At 39.7% G+C, this 17,241-nt stretch overlaps 1 protein-coding gene across 1 annotated transcript in view; it reads left to right on the forward strand.

Annotated features, from left to right (window-relative positions):
- Positions 1–17,241, forward strand: part of nlgn4xa (neuroligin 4 X-linked a) — a 319,083-nt gene that overhangs the window by 24,901 nt on the left and 276,941 nt on the right. The gene's annotated exons all lie outside the window — the stretch shown is intronic.

Raw genomic sequence — 17,241 nt, forward strand, 5'->3', positions numbered from 1 at the left:
AATTAGGTTCTTCTTAACAGCCTTGTTTAAGCCTTGTTGTTGTTCATGATCTCAAATCAAGTCAAATTCATTAGGAAAGAGTTAACAAAACTATGTCTGTCAAAAAGAGTGCAGTAACTACATGGACATTTGTAGATATTCAGTTCAGTTTTATGTATATTGTGCCAATTCATAACAAAAGTCATCTCATTGCACTTTTCTTATAGAGCCGGTCCAGACCGGACTCTGTTTAATATTATGAGATGGTGTCTGCCTCCTGAACCCCAACTGGAACCTGGTCCCATAGGAGAGGAGCTTGATGGCTAAAGGCTCTGGCTCCAATTCTACTTTTGGAAACTCTTGGATCCACAAGTAACCCTGCATTCTGAGAGTGCAGTGCTCTGGCGGGTTAGTAAGGTACTATGAGCTCTGTAACTGCCCTCGGTGGGTAAAAAGAAGATGCAGAGAGTCTTGACTGATGCCTTTTACAGTTTCTTTATTTCTTTCTTTTCCTCCTTGTCCAATACCGCAGTAAGCACCATGAAAACTATAAAAATATACAAAATATACAAACATAAGTACCTTTATAGACATTACTAGTAGTAAATAAAGGTTGGCATTGCGCGCTCCCGTGCACGATGCTTGTAACAGGCGTGCACGTGGGGGGGGGGGGGGTATCCGGTGTTATCCTCTAAAAGCGGATGTTTGGGAATGGCTTTAGCCGTCAGTTTGTATATATAGCGGGCTAGTTTTTGACTTACATCTGACCAAGAGCGTGGAACAGGGTGACTGAACGATTTTTGGGTGAATACGCAGAGCTATGTTCGTGCAGAACAACAGGGCCATCTTTGCAGCATCACAATAATGGACGTCACAGGTAACCAATTGGGAGTGATGACTCCAAAACGACGCATAATTATAGATCCTGTAGCAATGACTATGGCTATCTAGAAAGAAGACTCCCCCAACAACATTGGCTGATTTTCGGGACCGAAAGGCTGGAGCTCCTCAGTTTGAATGGGCAGTGGAAGATTTTAGAATGTCAGGATTCTTGTTTGAGCATGGAACAGTTCATCTTTATACAAGAGAGCTTGATTAAATTTTTCTTCGTGAAAGCACACCGCACATTAGTTTTTCAGCCAAAGACTGGAATTACTTCAGAAACAAAGTCTGTAAAGATTTGAGTGCTTCAAAATGAGTCTATACCACACAATGGTGCAGCTCTGTGCCTGGAGAGAGAAAGTCTACGACCCAGAATCCTACATCTTTTTTAGATCATGCAAGGACGATCTGTGGTGTCCGAACAATAATGCTGCGATGATGTGTTGAGAAGAAATCCACTCGACACTGTCCTTTATCATAAAAGTTTATTACATCAAGGAGCTCAGCATCAATTACAAGCTCTGCAGCAGCTTGGAGAGAGACCCAGCCCGATGGCCACTCTGTCTCTCTGTACATCAAACACAGCTTATATAGGACATGTTTAGGTATCTGGTACCAGAGAAGGGTTCAGTACTATTCTGAGGTAACATAACACGGGGTCAGAGGTCAAATTCTATAGAAGGGTTCACTCCCTACATAAACACTGACCTCTACTCTCCCCTTAAAAGGTCACTAATCCTCTATCCAGCTGCTACAGTGTTATTTTAAACTGTTATGGTCAAATGCACATATGTTATACACCACAGATCCTATCATTCAAAATGCTAGGATGTGGACCCCAGAGCAACAAAAAGGCTACCCCATCACCTCTAAGGAATAGGAGACATGGTTCAGCACCGGTTTTGTGGTCCAGTGGGGAGAATGGGATAGAACCCTTGAAGTCTTCTTGCACATTGATAAATTATTTAGATGGTATAAACCTTATGTTAGCTATGTAGGGATCAAAAGAAAACTTTTTGGTCCTGAGGACAAGGACGATGAACAACAAACACATTGACATTGTTCTAATTAAAATGTTTTTTACAGGTACAAGGACATGTGCAGCAGGTGAGGGTCTATCAAGCGCCCCTAAATATTTTCCATTACTCCAGGAAGATGTCGTTGATAACTCATGGGTGGATGACTATGGCAAAGAACTGGGGAAAAGAAATTTAACATTTCTCATTCCTGGAGAAAAATCAGAAGAGGACAAGAGCAGGGACAAGCTGTTTAAGGGTGCATGTTTGGATACTCTGGACTGTTGTGACAAGGACACATCTCCTAACACTACTGCTAGCAGTATTATACAGGTGACCGTAGCTTATTATTTACACGATATACTGCAGCAAAAAGCTAAACAAACATGTGTGTATTGCATTTATACAGATGAATGGAGCAGAAAACAATCTCACACATGTATTGACATGCTACCCTGTCAGGGAGCAGAAGCTTTTTAAAAAATATTTCGCTGATGCTCAAAAGTACGTCCTACGTGGTCTTGGGTTGGTGCCAGTATTCGAGACATTGCAGCAGGTGCTCTGCAGATTTGGCTGAGGAACCCTTTTCTCATCGCTTCACTTAAACGTGTAGTTAGAGTGGAGGACAGTGAGCACAGTAGTTAAGGAACATGCATGGGTACGTTGTTTAAAAAATAAGAGTGGTAAATGTGTCACAGCATGGTTTAAAGATATTTTAGATGAAGGTACAATACCTTCATCTAAAATTCATCATAAAATTCTAACAAAATTAATAGTATCGTACACTTTACCACATCAAATGAGACTAAGGCATCTGTAGTAGAACGTTTTAATAGGACTCTGAAATCTAAAATGTGGCGTTATTTAACAGCCAATAATTCTAAACGATGCATAGATATATTGCAGGATTTAGTCACCTCCTACAATCATAGTTATCATCGTAGTATTAAAATGAAACCGATTGATGTAACAAAAGACAATGAAGACATCTTATTTAACAACTTCGATAAAACAAAAGATAAAAGAGTAATTCGTTTTAAATATTAGGTGGGCGATAAGAATTTCAAAACTACGTGGCCCTTTTAAAAAAGGTTATGAGCAAAATTATACTGATGAATATTTCACTGTAAAGGAATGCATGTCAAGGGGACACACCTGTTTACAGGATAAAAGACTATAACGGTGAAATATTACAGGGAACATTTACGAGCCAGAGATGCAAAAAAGTTATTATAGATAAAAACAAAACATTTAAAATAGAAATATTTTAAAAGACAAGGCCGGGACATGGTGTTAGTGTAAAGGGTTAAAAAATGTGTTCACAGTTAGGCATAAGAGATAAAAAGTAATTTAATTAGTTCAGTTCATTATACTACCATTTATTGCTAAAATAAACAATGTGTTAAAAAAAAAAAAAAAGACACCCATATAATTTTTTTCACGATATTGTGTATTAAATAGTTACTAAAAGGCCAATTTCATTGTATTGTACTTTGGTGGGGCGATACTTAAAGAGGTCACTAGGTGGCGCATAGCACGTGGGAGGAACTTAAAACCCTTAGGAGGCAAGCGCTGCGGTCGAGCTGAACGCAAGCTAAAGTTTCTGCCTCATTGTTTCTGCATACAGGTGGGTTAATGTTCCTCAAATTTGCATGCATGTACCCCAGTATAAGGGATGTGTGTTTTGAATCCTTAGTGAGAACGTGCAATGTTTAGAGTTGAATAATTTTGCCGTAATGTGTGAAATAGTGATGTTTAGCTATACACTGCCATGCTAGGCTAGCGGACCTTTTGCTAATGAGTAACCCACAGTACAATTAGAAACGCTAATGGTCTAGTTTTGTGTTGTTAACTGACCTGAAAATGCATTCAGTGCTAATGTGTGTATAACACATTATGTTAAACGGTTTACCTGTGTATGTAAGCATTGTACTTGATTTGAAAAGTGATGGAAATACAGTAATTTTTGAATGTGTGACAGAAGAGTAACTTAGTAACGTTAATGCAATGAACGGCAAATGTATTAGTTACTCACTGTAAGCTTGTACATTAGTGTTTGAGGTGCAACGTGATGAAAGTGTCGAACTTAGGAAAATGTTAGTTAAAAGAACCAAGTTCGATTTTTGTTGTTCTACTGGTTAATATGTAATTCACGTCAACTGAAGCACAACGACAGACATTTATATTGTTTAGTTAGCTGTGCTATATGTTATCATTACGTTAGTATTTGCTGAAGATATGGTGATGTCTTACATATTTGAAAGTACTGTGAAATACCTGATGCTACAACAAGCATTTTGTTTTATTACTACAGAGAGTCGAACGTTAATTCCTTTTTTGTTGAAGCAGAATAAATACTGTAGTCGAGCTGAACGCAAGCTAAAGTTTCTGCCTCATTGTTTCTGCATACAGAATTTAAGGACACACACATACCCATGACGCCCACCAGGCCAGGGGGGCAACATTAGTCAAATGGGTCGGATGGCCAGATAAATATAACTTGTGGATTTTGGAAAAGCAGGTCATTCAGCTACCTTAGCAGCTTACAAACACATGTATAAATGGATACAGAGGATTTTTTGTCACCCTGCCCAGCAACTCGTCTGCATTATTTTACCAGAGCAATACAATAGCAAACTTTTGGAACAAAACTATCCAAATCAGCATACGAGGTGGGTTTGATAGAAATACAATATCCAAAAACATGGAAAACGTTTTCATCAGAAGACAAAAATTTGTTGTGTTTGATAAAAAATCCAACAAGAGGGTAGTTCTATCAGCGACACAGGGATTCTATACAGCAATGTCACAGATAATAGCTGAACTAAACAGTTTTTATCTGAAAATGAAATGGGTCATGTTGAGCTTGATTACAACAACATTACCAACAGAGTAAGCATTTTACCAACGAGAGACGTAGAATTAACACTTCATGGAAAACTTGCACAAATGTTGGGATTTACCCCCGGAGCGGCTTTTAAAACTCACAAGGGAATTGCGACATTTAGATCTCAACTACGAACTAACACAGTGTTGACACAGATGCCATATATGGAACCACATCCTGTCGATGTTAATGTAGGCATGTATAATATATTTGTTAATACCGATATTGTTGATCATCAAACAGTAGGGGATAGTTACGTCCCTCTTTTAAGAATAGTACATATATCAGGGTCAAAACTCCATATGATCACAAAACACACACTGATAGTATCAAGATTTCTTTCAGGTCAGATCAGAATCAGCATATCCCTTTTACGTACGGCAAAGTGATAATAAAGCTACACTTTCGGCCTGTGTTTAGTATTAGACAAGGGCCAAACATGTACCAGCCATATGCTCACAATGCGGACAAGTACGTTGCATATTATACAGCCCAAGCGGGTGGTGATTTACCAGGATACAGCAGGCTCGGTGCTTAGTTTGGTGCAGGGTTAGGGGGTATCTTTAGGAGTCTGTTTAGACTAGCATTACCCTTACTCAGTCAGAATCAGAATCAGAAGGAGCAAATTCCTTTATTGCCAAGTAGTGTTTTACACTACACTCTTTACAACTGTCTGCATAGCTTATTCATATTGTGTAATGAATGAAAATAAATAGGCCTACTAGGCTCCTCTCTACTTTGACATTTAAGATTAGCTTGTTTGATCCACCTTCATACACATGTGACATTACTGTACAACTTGAGAAAGGTGAGTTGTTTTCTGCTCCAGCCTGCCTAAAAGAAAAGCGTTTTTGGGATTAAATGGACTTTATTAGCTGCTGCAGTGCAGGATGAACTCAGAAAAGACCCATTTCTCACCTTATTATTCTAAATCAAACGAAGAAGAAGAAATGCATAATAAATCCTGGGACGAAATCTGTCCACAAATACTGTACAGCATGTAGTCTGATGAACAGGACTTGTGTTAGAGCTGACTTGGGCAGTGAAATGTTTAATTTTTTTAATTCATGTGGTCATAGTTGTCCACAACTCAAATCAGAATATAAGAAGAAATGTTTTATACCACCTCAAGAAGGCTTCCTATCAGAAAGGTAGGAAGGTATTTCAAATGTACAACTGCAGTACTTAAATCTAAGTAAAGTAATGTCCCTGACATTTTTGTGTTACTTTACTTTTAATAGACGCATGTAACAGGTTTTATATTTCCTGTGAGTATAATCCAATCAATCTTATTTTCATACTGTATATCCGTTGTGTAATTTGATAAATTGTGTTGTATGTCGTGCTCGCATCGTGTACTACTGAGACTTCATTGTCCTCTTCAGAGAAGATTCTGACTGCAACGTGCATCTTTGTAAAGAGAGAAACGGACAGAAAAAGTCTCTAACTCTGCCTGTCAGCTCGCTCTGCTCCGTTAAAACTGAATTTACCATACAGAATTGAATACGAGTGCACTCCAGATTTAGCTGCAGCCAGCTGACCGTGTGCTTCTCCCTATACCGCAGTTCTGTGTCCATGCATGCAGCAAACTGAAAGCACTGTCTGTCGGTGCGTCTACGTGAAAAGAGAAGGAAGACATGGCTGGTAGTATTGTCTTCAGAGTTGTTAAACACCTCAGCGCACTGAAGGAAGCCATCTGACTGTGTGAGGGGCAAGATTGTTGATGTCTGCAGGCAGAGTAGGCCTAGAGCTCTCCTGTCTGACTGGTCCACCAATAGCAGAGAAGATGACTTTATTTTTTTGTGTATTTAATTGGATGCTTATTTATTTATTGAGCATTTATTTATTTATGTATTTATTTCTGACTGTGTCAGGATCGGTCCTCCATAGCGGGGTGGGAGAGTTATCAAGCACGTAAAGTTTGTTTCAGATGTGAGCATGTACACTGAAGTTACAACAACTTCCTGTGTCATGGCAAAGACTTGATCTTTGACGCCACGCCACGGACACCCCCATTGACGAAAACTCACAGATAGCACAACTTTTCATCTTCAATGCCTTTAGAAGGCACAGCAGAAATTCGAAGTCGGTCGGACTAAATCCCTAGGAGGAGTTCGTGAAAGTACGAAGTGTGTAAATCATCCAAAATTTGATGTAAAATTCAAAATGGCCTACTTCCTGTTGATTTTAGGGCATCGCTCCAAGAGGCTTTTTTGTGCGTCTGGACAAGATACACGTACCACAGAAAATTCGTGCACGTAGGTGAAACGTGCGGCGGGGGCTGCTTCGTTTAAAAGTCACTTCCTGTTGCCAGCAGGTGGCGCTATGACTGTGGGTGAATGTCAGCATGTACATGTGTTCAGGGCGGGACTCTCATCCTACATGTACAGTTTGGTGCAGATGTGAGCATGTACACTGAAGTTACGACAACTTCCGTGTCATGGCGAAGAGCTGATCTTTGACGCCACGCCACGGACACGCCCATTGACGAAAACTCGCAAATAGCACAACTTTTCATCTTCAATGCCTTTAGAAGGCACAGCAGAAATTTGAGGTCGGTCGGACTAAATCCCTAGGAGGAGTTCGTTAAAGTATGAAGTGTGTAAATCATCCAAAATTTGACGTAAAATTCAAAATGGCCGACTTCCTGTTGGGTTTAGGCTATGGCTCCAAGAGACTTTTTTGTGCGTCTGGACAAGATACACGTACCACAGAAATTCGTGCACGTAGGTGAAACGTGCGGCGGGGGCTGCTTCGTTTAAAAGTCACTTCCTGTTGCCAGCAGGTGGCGCTATGACTGTGGGTGAATGTCAGCATGTACATGTGTTCAAGGCGGGACTCTCATCCTACATGTACAGTTTGGTGCAGATGTGAGCATGTACACTGAAGATACGACAACTTCCGTGTCATGGCGAAGAGTTGATCTTTGACGCCACGCCACGGACACGCCCATTGACGAAAACTCACAAATAGCACAACTTTTCATCTTCAATGCCTTTAGAAGGCACAGCAGAAATTTGAAGTCGGTCGAACTAAATCCCTAGGAGGAGTTCGTTAAAGTACGAAGTGTGTAAATCATCCAAAATTTGATGTAAAATTCAAAATGGCCGACTTCCTGTTGGGTTTAGGCTATGGCTCCAAGAGACTTTTTTGTGCGTCTTGACAAGATACACGTACCACAGAAAATTCGTGCACGTAAGTGAAACGTGCGGCGGGGGCTGCTTCGTTAAAGGTCACTTTCTGTTGCCAGCAGGTGGCGCTATGACTGTGGGTGAATGTCGGCATGTACATGTGTTCAGGGCGGGACTCTCATCCTAGATGTACAGTTTGGTCCAGATGTGAGCATGTACACTGAAGTTACAACAACTTCCTGTTTCATAGCGAATCATTGACGCCACGGACACGCCCATTGACGAAAACTCGCAAATAGCACAACTTTTCATCATCAATGCCTTTAGAAGGCACAGCAGAAATTTGACGTCGATCCGACTAAATCCCTAGGAGGAGTTCGTTAAAGTACGAAGTGTGTAAATCATCCAAAAATGGCCGTAAAATTCAAAATGGCCGACTTCCTGTTGACTTTAGGCTATGGGTTCTTGAGGCTTTTTTGTGCGTCTTGATATGATACATGTCCCCAGAAAATTTCGCACATGTAGGTTGAACGTGAACGAGGGGCTAATCTTTTCCAATTTTCTAGGTGGCACTAGCGAGTCATTTTGCCACGCCCATTTGCGAAACTTGTAGAATACGAAATTTTTCACCGGTTCTGACATGTTTGCAAATTTTGGTGAATTTTCGAGTATGTTTAGGCCATGTCATTTGGGCCTACTTTGCAGAAAAAAAATATATATAACATATATATATATATATATAATCTGAGCAAATTCAATAGGGACCTCGCACGGTCGTGCTCGGGCCCTAATTAAAGCTGCAAGCAGCGTTGGGCGGGCCCTCGCACTTGTAGCGCGTCCGCGCGTGACTCGGCCGAGTTGCATATTCTGGAGCTCTGCCGGTGCGGCTGTGAATTTGTTACGCGGTTATGTCGCCGCATGAAGGTGTTATATGTTACTTCCTGTGTCCCCTATGTGGAGCTACATAGCACTTGCCGCTATGAATATAAATCGGTATTGGTGTGTAGATGTCTGCGGGGTGGGAGAGTTATCAAGCACGTAAAGTTTGTTTCAGATGTGAGCATGTACACTGAACAATAATGTACCCAAACTATAAAATGAATTCCTTTTATATTTCCCTGCCTTGTTGTTTATGTGTACATACAGAGGAAGAATGTGAGAACAGCACACATTTCATCGTTACTGTGTGTTAGAGCATGGGAGAACAGTGGATACTTTTAATACAGCCCATACCCCTAATACTGTGTAACTATAACAAGCAGAGAACAGATAAAAAAGATGTTCTTTCTTTACAACTGTCTGCATAGCTTATTCATATTGTGTAATGAATGAAAATAAATAGGTCTACTAGGCTCCTCTCTACTTTGACATTTAAGATTAGCTTGTTTGATCCACCTTCATACACATGTGACATTACTGTACAACTTGAGAAAGGTGAGTTGTTTTCTGCTCCAGCCTGCCTAAAAGAAAAGCGTTTTTGGGATTAAATGGACTTTATTAGCTGCTGCAGTGCAGGATGAACTCAGAATAGACCCATTTCTCACCTTATTATTCTAAATCATGCAACGAAGAAGAAGAAATGCATAATAAATCCTGGGACAAAATCTGTCCACAAATACTCTACAGCATGTAGTCTGATGAACAAGACTTGTGTTATAGCTGACTTGGGCAGTGAAATGTTTAATTTTTTTAATTCATGTGGTCATAGTTGTCCATAACTCAAATCAGAATATAAGAAGAAATGTTTTATACCACCTCAAGAAGGCTTCCTATCAGAAAGGTAGGAAGGTATTTCAAATGTACAACTGCAGTACTTAAATCTAAGTAAAGTAATTTCCCTGACATTTTTGTGTTACTTTATTTTTAATAGACACATGTAACAGGTTTTATACTTCCTGTGAGTATAATCCAATCAATCTTATTTTCATACTGTATATCCGTTGTGTAATTTGATAAATTGTGTTGTATGTCGTGCTCGCATCTCAGAGAAGACTATGACTGCAACGTGCGTCTTTGTAAAGAGAGAAACGGACAGAAAAAGTCTCTAACTCTACCTGTCAGCTCGCTCTGCTCCGTTAAAACTGAATTTACCATACAGAATTGAATACGAGTGCACTCCAGATTTAGCTGCAGCCAGCTGACCGTGTGCTTCTCCCTATACCGCAGTTCTGTGTCCATGCATGCAGCAAACTGAAAGCACTGTCTGTCGGAGCGTCTACGTGAAAAGAGAAGGAAGACATGGCTGGTAGTGTCTTCAGAGTTGTTAAACACCTCAGCGCACTGAAGGAAGCCATCTGACTGTGTGAGGGGCAAGATCGTTGATGTCTGCAGGCAGAGTAGGAGCTCTCCTGTCTGACTGGTCCACCAATAGCACAGAAGATGACCCCTTGAGACACAGCCCCTCCTCATTTGCATAATGAGGCAGAAATGCATACAAAAATTTAAAAAGACAGGCAGAAATAAGTACCATGGTTGAAAATAAATAAGGTAAATAAATACAAAGGAAGAATAAAACAGACAAAATATTAAAACACACACATAAATAAATACATTTAAAAAATTAGTAATAAATAAAGTTGAATAAACAAATAAGGTAATTATAACAAAGGTTAATAAATACAGGTATTATTATTATAATAATAATACTATTAAAGGCACTATTAAAGGCGTATTAAAGGCACTAATTAAAATATATACATTGATGTCTCCTTGTATAATTTAATTACTACCTACATTTATTATTTACTTTATTTTTTTGTGTATTTAATTGGATGCTTATTTATTTATTGAGCATTTATTTATTTCTGTATTTATTTCTGACTGTGTCAGGATCGGTCCTCCATAGTGGGGTGGGAGAGTTATCAAGCACGTAAAGTTTGGTTCAGATGTGAGCATGTACACTGAAGTTACAACAACTTCCTGTGTCATGGCGAAGACTTGATCTTTGACGCCACGCCACGGACACACCCATTGACGAAAACTCGCAAATAGCACAACTTTTCATCTTCAATGCCTTTAGAAGGCACAGCACAAATTTGAAGTCGGTCGGACTAAATCCCTAGGAGGAGTTCGTTAAAGTATGAAGTGTGTAAATCATCCAAAATTTGACGTAAAATTCAAAATGGCCGACTTCCTGTTGATTTCAGGGCATCGCTCCAAGAGGCTTTTTTATGCGTCTGGATAAGGTACACGTACCACAGAAAATTCGTGCACGTAGGTGAGACGTGCGGCGGGGGCTGCTTCGTTAAAAGTAACTTCCTTCTGCCAGCAGGTGGCGCTATGACTGTGGGTGAATGTCAGCATGTACATGTGTTCAAGGCGGGACTCTCATCCTACATGTACAGTTTGGTGCAGATGTGAGCATGTACACTGAAGTTACGACAACTTCCTGTGTCATGGCGAAGACTTGATCTTTGACGCCACGCCTCGGTCACGCCCATTGACGAAAACTCGCAAATAGCACAACTTTTCATCTTCAATGCCTTTAGAAGGCACAGCAGAAATTTGAGGTCGGTCGGACTAAATCCCTAGGAGGAGTTCGTTAAAGTACGAAGTGTGTAAATCATCATAAATTTGACGTAAAATTCAAAATGGCCGACTTCCTATTGGGTTTAGGCTATGGCTCCAAGAGACTTTTTTGTGCATCTGGACACGATACACGTACCACAGAAAATTCGTGCACGTAGGTGAAACGTGCAACGGGGGCTGCTTCGTTAAAGGTCACTTTCTGTTGCCAGCAGGTGGCGCTATGACTGTGGGTGAATGTCGGCATGTACATGTGTTCAGGGCGGGACTCTCATCCTACATGTACAGTTTGGTCCAGATGTGAGCATGTACACTGAAGTTACAACAACTTCCTGTTTCATAGCGAATCATCAACGCCACGGACACGCCCATTGACGAAAACTCGCAAATAGCACAACTTTTCATCGTCAATGCCTTTAGAAGGCACAGCAGAAATTTGACGTCGATCCGACTAAATCCCTAGGAGGAGTTCGTTAAAGTACGAAGTGTGTAAATCATCCAAAAATGGCCATAAAATTCAAAATGGCCGACTTCCTGTTGACTTTAGGCTATGGGTTCTTGAGGCTTTTTTGTGCGTCTTGACATGATACATGTCCCCAGAAAATTTCGCACATGTAGGTTGAACGTGAACGAGGGGCTAATTTTTTCCAATTTTCTAGGTGGCGCTAGCGAGTCATTTTGCAACGCCCATGTGCGAAACTTGTAGAATACGAAATTTTTCACCGGTTCTGACATGTTTGCAAATTTTGGTGAGTTTTCGAGTATGTTTAGGCCATGTCAGTTGAGCCTACTTTGCAGAAAAAAAAATAAATAAATAAATAAAAAAAAAATAATAATAATCCGAGCAAATTCAATAGGGACCTCACACGGTCGTGCTCGGGCCCTAATAATAATAATCCGAGCAAATTCAATAGGGACCTCACACAGTCGTGCTCGGGCCCTAAATATATATAATCCGAGCAAATTCAATAGGGACCTCGCACAGTCGTGCTCGGGCCCTAAAAAAATATATAATCTTAGCAAATTCAATTGGGACCTCACACGGTCGTGCTCGGGCCCTAAAAATATATATATAATCTTAGCAAATTCAGTAGGGACCTCACATGGTGGTGCTCGGGCCCTAAATATATAATCTTTACAAATTCAATAGGGACCTCGCACAGTCGTGCTCGGGCCCTAAATATATAATCTTTACAAATTCAATAGGGTCATCGCACGGTCGTGCTCGGGCCCTAAATATCTCCCTCCCAAAACATGTATTTTTTTACATTTATGTTGTGTAAAACCATATCCACAAAAATACAGTGCAATTTGCAAATATGTACAATTTACTATACTACTACAAATTACTAATTTTCTGGGGACATGTATCATGTCAAGACGCACAAAAAAGCCTCAAGAACCCATAGCCTAAAGTCAACAGGAAGTCGGCCATTTTGAATTTTATGGCCATTTTTGGATGATTTACACACTTCGTACTTTAACGAACTCCTCCTAGGGATTTAGTCGGATCGACGTCAAATTTCTGCTGTGCCTTCTAAAGGCATTGACGATGACGATTTACCACTTTAATGGATATTCTTTCAACTCATGAGAGGCAATGTCGCTACCGCCACCTGATGGTGTAGCTAATAAACTGCTCTCACATTTACAGATCTCTGTTTACAGATCTCTGTGGTACAGAGTGGACAAAATTCCACAAATGCGTAAAAAGAAAGTCACAAATGTAACGTGACCTGCAAATTGACAGGAAATGATCCGCAAATGTGCAAAAACTGTTTTGTGTGTAAAAATATATCCACACAATGCGTAAATAACACTTTGTGTGTGAAATTAAAATATGTGTGTACAGAGTAAATTGTACATATTTGCAAATTGCACTGTATTTTTGTGGATATGGTGTTACACGACACAAATGTAAAAATACATGTTTTGGGTAGTGAGATATTTGTGTATATATATATATATATATTTTTTTTTTACAGATCTCCGCAGTACACATTGGACAAAATTCCACAAATGTGTAAAAAGGAAGTTACAAATATAACATGACCCACAAATTGACAGAAAGCAATCTGCAAATGTGCAAAAACTGTTTTGTGTGTAGAAGTCACTCATTTTTACACATCACAAATGTAAAAATATACATTTGTAGATAGTGAAATATTTGCGCATCATAGTACACATTTGTGGATTGTTTTCTGAGGGTTACAAATATTAAAGTCCAATAAAATCTTCCATACACTGGTACCTGCGTGGACTAATCTGCCCATGTTTACAACCTAATCCTAATAAAAAACATCTTTTACAAATACAAAAAATATATTCACAATCACTGAAATCAATACACTTTAAATGACTCTAAGCGGACAGTTACAAGCACTTTAAGATAAGATTGTGCCTGACCATTAAGAGAGCTTTGTAGGTGAGCACAAGGATTATATATTCTCTTCTGGATTTTACGCAAAAACAGGAGAAATATGATTTATTTTCCTGGTTCTTGTCAGTACACAAGCTGCAAGCATTCTGGATCAGCTGTAGATGCTTAATGGACTTATTCCAGCAGCCTGATAATAAAGAATTGCAGTAATCCAGCCTAGAAATAACAAATGTGTGGACTTGTTTTTCTGCATCATCTTGAGACAGGATATTCCTGATTTTTGCAATGTTACTTAAGTGAAAAAAGGCACCTAAAACATATGAGGCCAGTGGGCTCACATTTATCAGAATACTTCCTAAGAATTGCAGATTCTTTGCAGAATTGCAATGGCCCACATCAGAGGAGGACTGAGACTTGTTAATACAACTTACAGCATTAACTTTCTCCAGGAAAACAGCGGGTAGAGGGACCAAGAAATCAAAAGGATTGGCAAGCACGGGACCCATATGTCATCATTTATCAGAATAACATAATTTCATGTATAATCAAAATGTAATTTACACTATTTACAATAGATTATCAGTGTTTTTTCTTGCAAGATTTGCTTGCGGCGCACAGAGAAATAGATGCAAAACAGATGCAGAAACTATCTCTGCAATATCTGTGACAAGAAGTACAGGGGAATGGGAATGATCTAAACGTCTGTTGTCTATGGAAACTACTTTAACAGGCATAGAGAATGTGTGTATATAGTATAGAATACTGTGGCATGGGTAGAAAGGGATTATGATGTCATCCATGTGTCCTGGGTGATAACCACAATTGGCTCTGTGCTGTTTTTGGTAGAATGTCTCAAAAAAGTGTATTCATTTCATTCTTAACCATTTAGGCTCTCGGTGTATTCTGGATATTTTCTTTTACTGAAAGCATGCAGCAGGCTGCTCGGACTCTTTGACTCCAGCATAAGAGACATTTTCAAGGACGTTTTCCTTGGAAATTCAGAGATGAGAGAAGCAGTAGCCAGAATTTAAGAAACAGTTTTCTTCTCAGAAATATTTTTTAGGGTTTGTTTACTGCAGTCTTGAAAAATGTCTTCTCTTCTCATTGCCAGCTCCATAACATTGTTAGCAAAGCATAAATGATGAGATATTTTTGCCTCAGTGTTTGCCAGTTGTCAGCAGGTGTCATTGATTGTAGCAATGGAAACTATGCTGCTAGCTCTGAGATGAACCTGAGGGTAGGATGGCAATCATTTTAGGTCTTAGTTCACCCAATTTACAAGAAAACATAATTTCTCTTGATAACCTGGAGGGTGATTTAATTCTACAATTAAAACTTGAGGCTTGCATCACTCTATATTGCTTTATTATCAACAAATAAAAAAACTAAATTCAACAATTGTCCATCTCTCAATACTTTCTGACTTCCCTACACTGTCTATGGCTCCCATTGCAGCTCACAAATATAGTTTCAGTGCTGTTTTTATTGGGGACTATTTTCACCCATTTTCTGTCACTTATTCCAGCTCCTCCTGGGCAGGGGCAGCTTGCCATTAGAGGGCGAAAGGGCACCACCCTCCTACAAAAAAGTATTATTGTGATAATTAGTATAATTTTTGAATAATTCCTTAAATAATAAAAATTTTCGAGATAGTTTAGTCCAATCAGCCACAGTGTCAAGTCGTGTTTCGTGGAGTACCACCCCTTTCGGGCAATTTCAGTCTGGGTAAATATACTGATGAGATACCTAAGTACATGTTTGCTTGATTTTTGGTAGCAGCCCCTCCTAGAGGAAGATGCAGCAGCCTCCACTGCTCCTGAGGGATCCTGAGGTGTTCCCAAGCCGGATGTGAAATATAATCTCTCCAGCAATTTCTGGGTCTACCTCAGGGACTCCTACCAATGTGCCCAGAAAACCTCATTTCTCTTGTATCTATAGAGCTCACAGTTTGATGAAGCCAATACATCATCAGCAATGAGCTGAGAAGCAATTCTGAGGTCCCCAAACCAGACTCTCTCCTCCCCTATCAAACAGAGTTTCCAAAGCGTTTTTAAAAAGATAACATTTAGAGCCATTGAAAGGGGTATATTCAACAGGGCCTCATTCCTCTAGGGGCCTTGTAATATTTATAATATTTGTAATATATGTAATAGCCTCTGTACAGCCTGTCTAAGCTGATATGTTTCCAGGCAGACAGGCCTACATGATCCTTGCAGCTGTAGCCAGTAACAACTTGAATCCTTTTGGTTCTGTTTCACTAATAAATGCTGGAAAACTGTTCAGATTTAAAAAAAAACTTGCTTGCAAAGATTGGCATGTACTTTGACTCTATTAGCAGAATTCCACTAATTTAGTCATGCAGCCTTTTCATTTATATTTAATATCAGAAAAGAGTCGTCCCTGGTCAGCATGACATTTAATCATTGATTTGGCCTGACAGTTTTATTTGAGTGAGAGGGTAATTAATCAACATTCTTGGATTGGAGAAGTCAGGCGTGAGATTTTCTAAATGTCTCAAGACCTGGTGGCAATTAAATGAGATGGGAGCTCTAATGGGAAATTGAATCAACAGGTGGCATGCCACATAGTTTTGACACAAATGTTTATGAGACGCCTCCAAGCCCAGAGAGCTGATTTCTGATTCAGAGGGATTTCCAAAAATTCCCTTGTGCAAAGACGCCTGCAAATTGACTGTCAACAAATTATTGCAACCAATCTCAAGACCTCAGCAGTTCTCCACTAGTTTTTGAATACATTTTTCCAAAACCCACAAAAATGTAAATTTTTTAGTGTCAAGCAAGCGCAACAACATAGAGACATAGCAAGCCAGCTAATACTAGTCCAACAGAAAGAAGGCCAGCTCGGCATCTGTCCTGCATCCTTTCATCTCTTTCAGCTCACGGCAACAAAAGCCTGTCTGATATTTATTCTTTTCTGGTCTCTTGCTCTTCACCCTCTCTTTTTCTCTTCCTTGCTTCCCCTGACAACATCTTCTTCGGCATTACACCATTCTCGTGATGGATTTCCTGACCAGGATTCCAGTGAAAGGTGCTATGGGCCCGGAGTGGCAATGACAGAGATAAAATAACAAATAACTACATAATATTGCTTTAAGTCATTTATACCTACGATCAAATGGTAGCTCCATTTTTAAATAAAAGGTGATAGTTTTATACATTTAAATCTGAACCAAAATGTAAGTCTGCTTGTGGCTCTGGTAGAAAAGTCAAGGAATCACCACAGTCTGTAGCATTCATCCTCAGGGGACAATAAATGTCTTGGTAATCCATCCAGTATTTGTCAAGATATTTCTGTTTGTTTCAAAGTGGTGGACGGACTGAATGAGCAACATTTTGCATAGCAAAAAACATTTACGGTATTGTTGGTTGGACTGAACCGTTGGTCCACATGTAATCACTGCTGATGTGAGAAGTAACATTG

The sequence above is a fragment of the Micropterus salmoides genome, unplaced genomic scaffold (genome assembly GCF_014851395.1).
Source record: "Micropterus salmoides isolate LMB-PRFRI ecotype aquatic unplaced genomic scaffold, ASM1485139v1 Ms_hic_scaffold_1, whole genome shotgun sequence".
Taxonomy (NCBI): domain Eukaryota; kingdom Metazoa; phylum Chordata; class Actinopteri; order Centrarchiformes; family Centrarchidae; genus Micropterus; species Micropterus salmoides.